The sequence below is a fragment of the Rattus norvegicus genome, chromosome 1, assembly GCF_021556685.1.
Source record: "Rattus norvegicus strain SHRSP/BbbUtx chromosome 1, alternate assembly SHRSP_T2T, whole genome shotgun sequence".
In the NCBI taxonomy this organism is placed as follows: Eukaryota; Metazoa; Chordata; class Mammalia; order Rodentia; family Muridae; genus Rattus; species Rattus norvegicus.
The window spans coordinates 134,797,501-134,810,303 of record NC_141534.1 but is presented as its reverse complement, the minus strand read 5'-3'; the positions used below and the strand labels follow the sequence as shown (position 1 = coordinate 134,810,303).

The 12,803-nt window shown below is 41.6% G+C and overlaps 1 long non-coding RNA gene and 2 pseudogenes across 2 annotated transcripts in view; 2 read left to right on the top strand and 1 right to left on the bottom strand.

Moving 5' to 3' along the window:
- The first annotated feature begins 373 nt into the window (after window positions 1-373).
- Window positions 374-1,148, top strand: LOC682259 (similar to Tetraspanin-7 (Tspan-7) (Transmembrane 4 superfamily member 2) (Cell surface glycoprotein A15) (T-cell acute lymphoblastic leukemia-associated antigen 1) (TALLA-1) (Membrane component, X chromosome, surface marker 1) (CD231 antigen)...; annotated as a pseudogene). Its single transcript, NR_028365.2, has one exon. The product of NR_028365.2 is annotated as a similar to Tetraspanin-7 (Tspan-7) (Transmembrane 4 superfamily member 2) (Cell surface glycoprotein A15) (T-cell acute lymphoblastic leukemia-associated antigen 1) (TALLA-1) (Membrane component, X chromosome, surface marker 1) (CD231 antigen)... (transcript).
- Window positions 398-1,363, bottom strand: LOC102551255 (tetraspanin-7-like; annotated as a pseudogene).
- Window positions 1,364-1,851: 488 nt separating this feature from the next.
- LOC148007716 (uncharacterized) overlaps window positions 1,852-12,803 on the top strand; it is a 16,622-nt gene continuing 5,670 nt past the window's right edge. The window contains exons 1-2 of the long non-coding RNA XR_015647070.1: window positions 1,852-2,812; window positions 5,683-5,836. This is a non-coding gene — a long non-coding RNA (uncharacterized LOC148007716). The remainder of the gene's footprint in view (window positions 2,813-5,682; window positions 5,837-12,803) is intronic.

The following is a 12,803-nucleotide window of genomic DNA, read 5'->3' as shown; positions in this document are numbered from 1 at the left end:
CTAAAGAAAGTAGGAAAAATCCCAGCAAAGCAAAAACCGAAGCAAACAAGATTAGACCCAAAGAACAGAACTATCATAAGGTTATCTCTAGAAAGGTGTGTGGCATTTATGGACCATGATAAATGGCTGGCAGCCTCCCAGACTTCATTCAGGGCCACAGGAGGCCAGTGATGGTGTAATAACTAGTCTCCAACAATAACCTGCATCTGGACCAGATACATGAGGAAGAGCTTGCACACACAGGGCTATAGGGTGGGGTTCACTATGACAAGCTGCAGGTGGTTACACTGTGTAACACGGCAGGGCTTTATGAGATGAGCAGGACACTTCATGTGGTCTAAAAGTTGGAACAGAGATCAGGTGGGGTGCCAGCAACTTGTATGGGGCAGGCCCTGAGGAAGAGAGCTGTGCGAGCAGGGCAGATGAGTTCTGTGTACTAATGATGTTCTTTGCAAGTCTTTCAGAGGGTGAAGTAGTTCTTGGAAACAGGCTTCTTACTCTTGGAGCAGGCTATTTCTCTTGGAAGACTTTACACACCTCTTATACCGTTGGGTCATGATGATCCGGGACAGACAACAGGACAACCTTATGCCAATCAACTGGGAAAATGTGGTTGTAAACAGCATTCCAATGATGACTGCCATGTTTGCCTCAAAGAAACCTATCATCAGATCATAGCAACCTCTCTTGTTAACTTTGGTGGCAGCTGTGGTCAGATTGTGTAGATCCGGGGGATTACAGTCAGTTTCATCCTTGCAGCAACTCTGGGGGATACCATGATTCAGGAAGTAGGGGTTGTCGTTCCAGTCTTTGTAGTTCTTCACACCACAGCACATCAGACCATACTGCACCTGGTCCACTGCCTGACTCTTCTTATCATTGCCGTTATAGTTCTGTATAGCATTGGTATAAATCTTCAGGAATCTGTCCTTGATCTCACGATGAAGCAGAAGCCCTGAGATGCTAGCAACAAGCTCAATCAGGAACACCAGTGACAGAAACAGAGAATACAACTTCAGCATCCATGGGCTACCTCTGCATGAAGCAAAGCATCCGAATAAACCGAAAATGATAATCATGGTACCAATTCCAATGAGCACAAAGGGAATGTCTGCAATATTCTTGGCAAGAAGAGAGAGATACGTGCCCAGAGTAAGCTTTCCCCAGACTCCAAAAGCCAACAAGATAACCCCAGTGCTCCAAAATGCAAAGGAGTAGATGAGGAGGAAGATTTTGAGACATGATGCCACAAATTTGGTCTCCATTCTCCTCAGTGCCACAATACTGCTCCCAGAGAGAGAAAAAGCAGGGTTTCCAAGGTGACTCCTCCTATAAAATCCTTCCTGTAGGCTTGCTTAATACTCCTGAGACTACAGTCACTGACCTCTGCTAGTCTGGTTGGCAAAGAAAGACTCCAGGGAATGAGGTCCTTGCTTCCTGCGTTTGGAGGACTGCCTTGTGGTAGATAGGCTTCCTTCTGGGAGGTGTAGTGGAAGGCTGGGTCCCCTGACTTCTTCTCCATTCGCCTTTATTCCTCTAGCATATGGTCAAGAACTCATTCCCTCTTTCCTGTCACTGTCCCTCATTAGCACTGCTCATTAGCATTTCCCCTTCATTGCTGTAACTGTTCTTCCCATAAACCCTAGCCCACCTGCAGTATGAGGGATAGCATTGATGTCCCTTTTCCCCAAAAGGATATGGATGGTAGCCCTTCTCATTGTCCCACCCTGACATGTCACAGGTTGTCAAGCCGTGGCCCTCTTGCAGCTGGCTATGTATTTACATTATGACCCAGGGTCCTGCTCATAATGAGGAGCCCTGTGACCACCCCACACAGGTACTGGCAGAAACAAAGCAACTAAGAGGAAAAGCAGGGCTTTGGAAGGCAAGCAAACACCTAAGCTCCTTGTCCCAGTTTTGATTCTTACAGATTGAAGACAGTTGAAAGTTTTTGTTATCTCTCCTTTAGAGGCGGACTTAAATTAGATTGTGACAAACGTGACAATTTGGAACTCATGAAGACAGGTCATAAAAGGTCTTGTAGATTCTCGAAACTTCTAACCTGGGGAGGCCGGCTCCATTAAGAAATCCATTTACCCTGGACTTCCATACTGACAGGAAGCACAAGCTAGAGGGAGGAGGAAGTCTGAGCAGGTGCAGATGCAAAAAACTGAACTTTGACATCCCATGACCCCCCCCAAAAAATGTGCTTTCAAGAAAATCAGTGGGATCCTAAACAGCCAGCACCAGGCTACAGGACAAATGATCTCAGTAATCTCCAGGCATTTGAACCAACCATGCTAGGACCCAGTCACGGTGGCACAGAGATTAACTAAATTTCTGACCCATAACCTCCTGAGCTGAAAGAACAACAGGTGTTATCCCCAGCTAACAAATGCAAATTTGGGGTGCTATGAGTAGGTAGGCAAAGGAACACTGGGAAAATCCCCATCCCTTTTTTTTTTTAGAACATTCATTTCTTCAAATACAAATGGACAGTGGATTGTAGCTTTGTTAGACTTGTAACTTATTTCAGATGGCCCTCAGAAAAACCTTAGCACAGGACAGGTAGGGACCTAAAATACAAAAAGACATATTCTAGGAAGTGACATGTTGCACTCCTAATCAAGAACTGCTGAAGGTAGCTGGTAAGGCTTCTTATGCTCTTAGGAAGAATTCTGAAACTAAGAGAGTTACTCATAACTGTCTGTTAAACTCCTGAGCACAAGCCCATGTGAGGCTCAGCAGAAATGTTCTTGTTGAACCTGAGAGTGGGATTGACTGTTTGACTCGCTCAGTGGTGATAGCCATGGTAAGCATTAGAGGGTAAGAGCACACCCAGAAACTGGCATCATCCTCAGCTTTGAACCCCACACTACTGGAGATTATGATAGCTAAGATTGTTAGCTTTTCTGGGCTAACTTTTCCAACATTTGGTCACATATTGGTATAGGTGTTTCTGCATGTGTTTTTTAAACATGATTAATGCTCACACGAGTAAACTATGAGTGTAGTAGATTACCTTCCAAAGTATAAGTGTATATTACACAAAGGTTAAGCCTCTTCACAACAGGAGGAACAGTTAACATCAACCCTTCCCTAAGTCTCTGGGCTGTATATTTTAGGTCTCCCATGGAGGCTTTAGGTCATTTCTATGTGAAATGCTTCAGCTCATGAACAATTCTTTGGCCTCAAGTCATCTCCCACAGCAATAGGTATTTGGAGACCCAACCTTGTCATTTTCTTGTTTAAGAGGGAAATTGTGGATAACCATAATTTTGTTCTTATAACATCACAAGCCAGATACAACAGGGAGTGGGCAGAGCCTGTCAGAGAGGCAGGAGAAGAGCAGAAAAGGCCTCTAGCTCCCTTGTGCATGCTACAAAGCCTGGGAGTTCATACCGTGTTCTAAACACTACAACAGAAACCAGGGATACAGTAGCCATGAGGCAAGGTTGCCCAACATTTTTAATGAACTGGAATCAGGGAAAATAGGGTTTCATACCAAAATGAAAATGACTGAGCCTATGACACATCATGGGGCTCACTAATGGGTTACTGTGGGACTTTGAGGGAATTTAAAATTTCATGTATAAGTTTTTTACTGCAATATATGATCCTCGTGTGAATGACTGATTGAAGGTGATCACGGAGCTTCCCACAGGCACTGAGAAGTTAAAACACTAGCACCAGCTTCTTGAAGAAATTTAGTGTTCCTGGGGACTCCTGCTGCAGGGAAATAATGACAGAGGTGTTAGAGGGGAAATGTCTTAGTAGAGTCCATGCGCAATAATTTATAAGAAAGACACAAATAAAAAGTTCAATATTGGAAGATAATAGTCAGAAAGTATTGCCATGTTGAGGGTCATTGACAGAACTATCCTTTCTTGTGGTCACGTGTAGAATCTGGGTCTGAGACATTATTCTGTTTTCTAGTTTCCCTTTTGTCGCTCTTGACCTTTATTCTCCAAAGTCCTGCAGTAAGTCTAATCCCTCTTCCTTTCTCTCATACTTACAAAATGACTTCAGCTACTGCCCAGCTGGGGCTGACCTCCACAGTGTAGCCTTGTAATGCACTTGAATGTCCCAGGGGCACATCAACCATTCAACAAATTGTTCTTCCACTTGCTCTCACTTCCCTCCTGTATAGCTCATGTCCACACTTCCATTTCCAGTCAGCAGCCCAGAAAACTGGTACTTCCCCTTTCTCCTCGACTGTAACAGCCAATCAGTTACAGACTAGGGCAGGCATTCCACTCCCAACCAAGTCTTGCAGTCCAGTCTATCCTGCCCTCCTCACGGTAGCTGCCTTGATTCAGTTCTTCAGTGCAGGTTGTCAGGATCTCAGAAACAGATTCTAACTGATCCACCATATTTCCAGAGACAAGGAGTTCCTACCTACTGAATTTTCCAGTTGCACCTCCTCTGATGCATTTATGCCCTTAATTGTAGTGAATCTTTTCTACTAGGGTGTGCCTGACTGTGAGTGGTGAAACTGGGACAAATTCTATGTCTTGGGTGTTTTTATGTTCATAATATTCATAATACCTACAAAGGTGCATGGTATATTGTTGGATGGATGGATGGATGGATGGATGGATGGATGGATGGATGGATGGATGGATGGATGGACTGGTAAGTTAATAGAGGCAAAAGTAGCCTATTTAATCTGGGGAGAGCAGAGAGCTGTTTATTTGTCAGTTGTATTAGGCTACTAGCACTGTTATAAAAACACTTCAAGATGGACATGAGGCACACACTTTTCATCCAAGGACTTGGTAGGCAAGAGGATTTCTGTGTAATTGAAGCCATCCTGACTTCCATAGTGAGTTCTATCCAGGGCTACACAGTGAGACCTTGCAAAAACAAAGCAAACAGCAGTAACAACAATGAGGACAACTACACTGCTTATAGGAATATCATGTGGAAAGGTAAAGAGGCCTCAATGAGCTAACTATATTCCAAGCTAAGACCTTCCTGTAGTGTAGCAGATGGATGAGACTAGCGGAAATGATACAGGAAAAGTAGAACTGAGGCAGATATTATGAGCTCTCTTCCAGACGGTGAGGGATGCAATCCCTTGAGCTAGTGTGGATCAGTCAAATATGTGGACAAATGTTTTCTCAACAGGAGACAAAGTTCAAAGTGACAGGCTGTCAGGACTCTGCTCATAACACCTAATAAAGGAGTAAAAGGAAAAGCAAACTGTCCTTGGGAAAACACTGGAATCTGAATTTTTTTTTCAATGAGATACATATTACTCCTGGGCAACCCAATTTTAGAGACAAAAGGAGTCAAATTCCTCAATGAATTATTATAATGATTCCAATAAATGTGAGCATCTCATTCTCTTCCCACCTCCGTCTTTCCATGTACATATAACTCTGTTCATACTGGTACTTTAGGAGACAGATATCTGACCCCAGACACCTTATGTTTTCCTGCAATTCATATAAAGGGGCAAAGAATATACTGGAAAATGTTCCCTCGAATGTTCTGGAGAGTGTGAAATGTTTGCTTCAAAGGAATGAGCCAATGGGTTACTATTTTACTTAAGACATCACCACTGGCAACAATTGAGAGAAATGAGAAGCAGTGTATCTTTTACTATGTAAATCACTGGACTTCGATCTTTTTATGGTGATGGACTATGAAACTTTTTGTCTATTTTTTGTCTTTGAGAAAAAAATAGAAAAGCATGAACAACACAGGTTACAAGATGTCTTCCCGAAGATACCAGACAGCTACCACAGGAGGATGGAATCCTGGTACAAGATATAAACCCAGTGAGTGGGTCAGCATCTAGAATTACTCTTTTGTCTCTGGAACCAAGAAGGTGAGCAAGAATGTATCTAATGATTTTCTACAGATTAAGAAACTGAAAATTGGATATTAATGGGGAGGGGAGAGTAATTTGACCTCTAATTTACCACACAGACAAAAAAACTCTAAATGTAGTACTGATTTAAATGTGAAATCAGCATAGCAATTAATCTTAATGACTTCTTGATAGGTAAATGTTTTATAAAATACATAAAAGGCACTAGTCATTAAGGATAAGATTATTATTCACCTGCATAAAAATCAAGAACTTCTATTCACAGCAAAGATGGAAATCAGGGAAAGAAACTTGTAAGTCACAGAGCCTGGGTTGAATGGAAGAATAAACCAGTCTAACTAAAGAAAGATAGTGAAGTCAATAAATAAACAATAAATAGATAAACAATAAAACAGGCAGCCCCAACTAGACAATAAACAAGGTGTACTGAACCTCATGAAAGATTAAGGAGCTACAATTAAAACTATAATAACTTGCCAGTCACTTCACAAGTGATTAAAATGGAAGACTGTGCTTAGCAAGTGCTGGAGGAAAGAACACACCAAAGTTGTCTTGTGGCCTCCACATGAGCATCAACAGTCATACATACATACATACATACACACACACACACACACACACACACACATACATACACACACATACATACACACATACACACACATACATACACACACATGCATACATACACACACATACATACATACACACACATACATACATACACACACATACATACATACACACATACATACACACACATACACACACATACATACACACACACATACATACATACACACACACAGAGAGCAAGAGAGAGAGATGCAGAAAGAGACATAAACAGAAACAAAAAGATATCTATATCTATGAACCAATATACATATACACATACATGCATACATAAATATGTGCATATTTACATCAGTTACATATTTATACATATACATACATATATATCCATACACACATATATGTGTATATATGTGTATAAATATGTATATATATATGCATGCATATAACATCCATGAGTTTACAATGATTTTAAGGGAAATAAATTATCTTCAGGGATTGATAGGAATCAGTTCATAATCTTAAAAGTGATACAAAAGCCATTAGGTATTCGTCCTGCCTTTTCTTAACTAACTACTAAGTAGCCAGTTGAAGAAGTTCAATTAAAAATCATTAAAGAAGTTACAAACTTAGGATATCACTTTGCAGGCCTCTCTTAGACTTCATATATCAGTAGCTGTGCATGCCACGGAAAAATAAGACAACTAGACACATCAGAGAGCTCTTAAAAAGCCTTTCTTAAACTTTTTCCATTCATAACCCATTTCAGTCTGAAAAATTTTTACATAGCATTAAATATAGAGGTATGCAAAATAGATATACAAAGTAAGTATTTTCTGATAATAAATTTGTACAGTATTTCTAAAAACATATTTGATATGCATATACATTGAACATTTAGAGAGGAAATTTACACACACATGAGATAAATATGCTTGTCTAGCACAACACAATTATAAGATGTACTAATTTGATACATGCTAAGGAGTGACTGCAGGGCAACATTAAAAGATCTTTGTTTTCCATAATTAAACCACTATATTTCTATAAGAAAAGAACAAACTTTGTATATACAATAAAATACATAAAAGAACTGTAATTCATAACGTACAATAGTCTTGTTTCAGGCAATTCTGTTGCTGTTTCATGGCATGAAGGAGTTCACAATGCGGAGTGCACGTGTTGTGTTTTCAGAACTCAGTCCACAATGACAGTGCAAGTACAACACAGACAAACATGATAGAATCACCTTAGATAGTTTATGTGTTGGGTTTGAAACCATTTTGGGTCATAGTGGGCTCAAAAATTAAAGAATTAAACTGTCAGTGTAATTCTTTTCTTTATTGGGTTTTTTTTTTTTTTACATTTCAAACATTATTCCCTTTCCTGGTTTCCTGGACATAAGTCCCCTATCCCACCCCCGTCCCTTCTTCTATAAGGGTGTTTCCCCCCCCCAACCACCACCCCTTCCCACCGCCCCCTGACATTCCCCTACACTGGGGGGGGGGGGTCCAGCCTTGGCAGAACAAGGGCTTCTCCTTCCAACAAGGATGCCCAACAAGGCCATCCTCTGCTACATATGCAGCTGGAGCCATGGGTCAGTCCAAGGATAGTCTTTGGAAAGTGGTTTAGTCCCTGAAAGTTCTGGTTGGTTAGTATTGTTGTTCTAATGGGGTTGCAAGCTTCTTCAGCTCCTTCAATCCTTTCTCTAATTCCTCCAACGGGGACCCCATTCTCAGTTCAATGGTTTGCTGCTAGCATTCGCCTCTGTACTTGACATTCTCTGGCTGTGCCTCTCAGGAGACAGCTATATCTAGCTCCTGTCAGCATGCACTTCTTAGCTTCACCAATATCATCTAGTTTTTTGTGGGGAGATATATATATGCTGTATACCTTGTGGGGCAGGCTCTGAATGGCCATTCCTTCAGTTTCTGTTCCTAACTTTGTCTCCATATCCCCTCCTATAAATATTTTTATTCCCCCTTTTAAATTGGAGTAGAGCACTCACATTTCGGTCCTCCTTCTTCTTGAGCTTCATGTAGTCTGTGGATTGTATCTTGGGTAATTCAAGCTTTTGGGCTAATATCCACTTGTCGGTGAGTGCATACCATGTGTGTTTTTCTGTGATTGGGTTACCTCACTCAGGATGATATTTTCTAGTTCCATCCATTTGCCTATGAATTCCATGAAGTCATTGAGAGATGGCTCAGTGGCTAAAAACACTAATTGCTCTTCCAGAGGTCCTGAGTTCCATTCCCAGCAACCGCATGTGTAATGGGACCTGATGCCCTCTTCTGGTATGTCTGAAGACAGTGACAGTGTCAGTGTAATTCTTATGAACTCCATATTCAGTCATAGGATCCCATGTGGGGTTTTGATATAAAGTTTAAGATTTGGGTGCAGAATTTGAAGATAACCCTACTGCTTAAGAAACCAGGGCCTCGATGTCCAACCTTAATCAGTCATAAGATTTCAAGTAATCAAGCTGGAAGTGGCCTGGACACCTCCTTCCATAGTCCTTCCAGACTGGCTCCCATAGTCTCAGAAGTTGTTATGAAAGCTGCCAAGAGAGAAGAGCAATCAATCTACATAGCCACAGATACAATTCTACAAAGCCATAAAGCCTGTGAGCCACAACAAGGACTGGATGAGCAAGATATCCCCAGTGCGATTGTGGCACATTCGTCTTAGGGACAACCAGTAACCATCTAATTGAACTCAGAAAGCCTAGTCAGTAGTAGAGGAGTCATGCCAGGTACCGAAAACCTAGCCAACTATGTATGTCTGTTGAGGTCACAGACCCTGGAGGAGAACCCACTACTATCATTTTCCTAAGCCAGTATAATTTCCAAGTGTATTCTAAATACTTATCCTTTTACCACAGATAAGCAGAGTGCTCAATCCTCAACAAAGAGATGGAGACTATTATGGTGATTGACAACCAGTCAAAATGCAAAAAATAACTAATTGTGGGTTGCAAGACGCCAACCAATACATTTTCAATGCAACCCTTACACTTAAGGCTCCAGAAAAAAATCATGATGGGGAAGAAAGGTTATGAGAGCCAGACTAAGAAAACATCTGTTGTGAGATAGTGTCATCTCTGAATGTCAGGGAAGCCACTGCACCCGTGAACATTCAACAACAGAGTGGCCTAAACAAGATCACCATAATGACACAACTAGTGGACATGCCAACACGGGCAGGAGAAATCTCACATGCTCCTACCCCTACATGAAGAGCGGACAATTCCTGTTGAAAGAGAGTGTCTTAGTTAAGGTTTCTATTGCTGCGATGAAACACCATGACCCAAAAGCATGTTGGCGAGGAAAGGATTTATTTGATTTATACATCCACAATGTAATCTGTCACTGAAGGAAGCCAAGAACAAGAACTCAAGCACCACAGGAAGCTGGAAGCAGGAGCTGGTGTAAAAGCCTTCTAGGGGTTCTGCTTACTGACTTGTTCCATGTGGCTTTCTCATCCTGCTTTCTTATAGAACCCAGGACCACCCATCTAGGAATGGCACTACCCATAAGGGGCTGGGCCCAACCCCATTAATCACTAAGAAAAATATCTCACAGCTGGATTGTACAGAGGCATTTTCTCAATTGAGGTTCCTCCTTTCAGATGACTCTAGCTGTGTCAAGCTGACATAAGATTATCCAGCACAAAGAGATAATCAGTCTCCTGAAGAAACGAGGTCCCACATAGACCACTCATGTCCATACTCACATGGACGTATGTACATAAAGCAATTAAATAGAATCAGTAGATTATATACTCATGTGTCCAAAGGTGCGTCTGTGTGTGTGTATGTGTGTGTGTGTAGCAATAACAATTAAAAAGGGGCCATGACTTTTGAGATGAACTATATAGAAGGGATCGGGGAAAGGGAGGGGCAGGAGCAGAAGCAATGAAGAAGCAGAGCCCAGGTACTGAGTCCTCAAGAAAATAAAATTATTTGGCTAAAAGAATCTAGGTTCTAGACCACCACACTGGCTATTTTTAAATTTTGTTTAGAATTCCATACATGAAACCCCTGAATTACACCCTTTTCATTCCTCCATCTTCCCTTCCAACTCCTACTATGTTTCCCCAAAGTTCCTTATAGGATTGATATCCTCTTTTATAATTTTAACCACACTTACTCATAGCCTACGTATGTATATGTGTATGTATGTATATATGTATGTATGCATGCATGTAAACCTACTGAGTGCAATTAGTGTTGCCCTTATGACATGTGTTTAAGTGTTGACTGCTTCAGATTGGGCAGCCTTTCATGAGACTCATCCATGAAGAAAACTGATTCTCCCAGAACAACCATTGACTGTCTGTAGCTCTTCATTTAGAGAAAGGGCCTTGTGGACTTTTTGTCTATGTTACCATAGTGACTAGCATAGTCTCAAACAAGTATTAATGTAGGCAACCATATGGCTGAAATTTCAAGAGCAGAAGATGCAGAAGACACTGTCTTGCAACTGTTTTCCCAATATTCTGGCTCTTCAAGTTTGTCTACCCCTTTATTTCATGATTTTTCCTGAGCCTTGGGTGTGCAGGGTTTGCCTTACAAATGTCCTACTTGCTGCTGCAAACCCTATAGTAAGTTAATTCTCTACATTTTGACTAGTTGTGAATCTCTGTGATAGTCTTCTGCAAAAAAAGGAGACATCTTTGATGAATAATGAGAGCTACACTCACCTATGGGTATAAGGATAAGTATTTAGAAAGCAGTTGGAAGCTACATGATTTAGCAAAATGGCTGTAATTGGTACTCTTCTAGGATTCATGTCCTCTCTAGCCACAGATACTTGACTTGGTCTACAGTACCAAGAACGTTTCCTCCTACTCAGTAGGCCTTAAGTCCTTAGACAGCTGTTGGCTATCGCCATGATAACCACTATCGCATCACTGGGAATATCAGTTGGGTTGGCCATCATTGAAGTTCACGGGCTTCACAGCTGGGTAAGACTGTTGATAACTATTCTCCCTTATGGAGTAGGTTTCTGTGTCTACACGAAGTTGACTTGCTCTCATGGCATCTTTCAGTCCAGTTTCATTATTTGAAAAGCATAAATAATCACGGTTACAAACTAAAGAAAAATGAATCTTCATCTTAACGAGGACTACTGTGACCACTGTGTAGCTTTAAGGGCAGGTCAGATAATAATACTAGAAGTTCAATACAAAGAACTTGGCAGGTAGCTAGTGTGCCACAGATGTTAGCTAATGTTAACAATCACCTCTCTGCCTCGTGGGCTCCAGCTGCCTTAAAAAGCAAGCCTAAAGTGTTAAACACAGCCTACAAGGCTCTGCTTATCTCTCAGCCTACCTCCTGCCATGGTCCTTGCGGTCTGAACCAAAAGAATGCTCACTGTTATCACCCAGTGTTCCATATTCCTTCTTGCCTGAAATTGTCACAAGATCTTTGCTTGCCTGTAAGCCTTGTCACTCCTTTACACCTTCTACCAGCTTCAGTCTATCCACTGTCTTCTCTTCCTTTAGGATTCCCCCAGAGAATTGTTTCTGCTGATAGTGCAATGGGTGAGCTCAGCAGCACAGTCCCCAGGCCAAGCACAATGTCTGGGTCACTCGATTCTTCTCTATGGACCAAATGAATGAATTCACAAATTTATAAAAGCGAAATATAGGGGCCGAAGAGGTGGCTCAGAGATTGAGAGCACTGGCTGCTCTTCTCAAGGACTAGCACCCAGCTGGCAGCTCACAGCTGTCCGTAACCCAGCTCCAAATGGTTTGACACCCTTACACAGACAATGCATGCAGGCAAAACACCAATGCACATAAACATGAAAAAAATAAGTCATTAAAAATTGTAAAACAATAAATAAAAAAAGAAATATTTATGGCTAAAATGGACTTCCCACCCGTCTGCCACCTAAGTGCAAATGCTCCTCTCACTTTGCATTCTCAGGAGTGGGATAGCATGCAGCTAGACTGTCTCCTATCCTGAGTTCTCAAGGTCGCCCAGGCTCCTTCCACTGTCTCCTGTTCCAAAAAACACCTCTCTTCCCCTCACTTTTCACGTCTAACTTTGGAACTCGGATTACAACATAATGACCTTCCCTTTTTTCCATCCCCAAAGGTGTCTACAATCTCTCTTAAGCCCACTCCCCTTTTAATAAACATAAAATTTCAGTACCTCAAGCCCGAGAGTCTGAGCTGCCCTACATAGCCCAGCAGCCGAGTCGCTCAAATTTGCATCAATGTTTCAAATAACCTAATTCTGAGTTTATTTTCCACACTGTACTCCAAGATATGCACTCCCACACACCACCATCACCGTGGAGAATACCTGCTCTAATCTTCCTTCCTGCAGCTATTTAAAGACATTGTCTAGCTTTTTGTCTAGCTCCAGAAACCAAGGGAG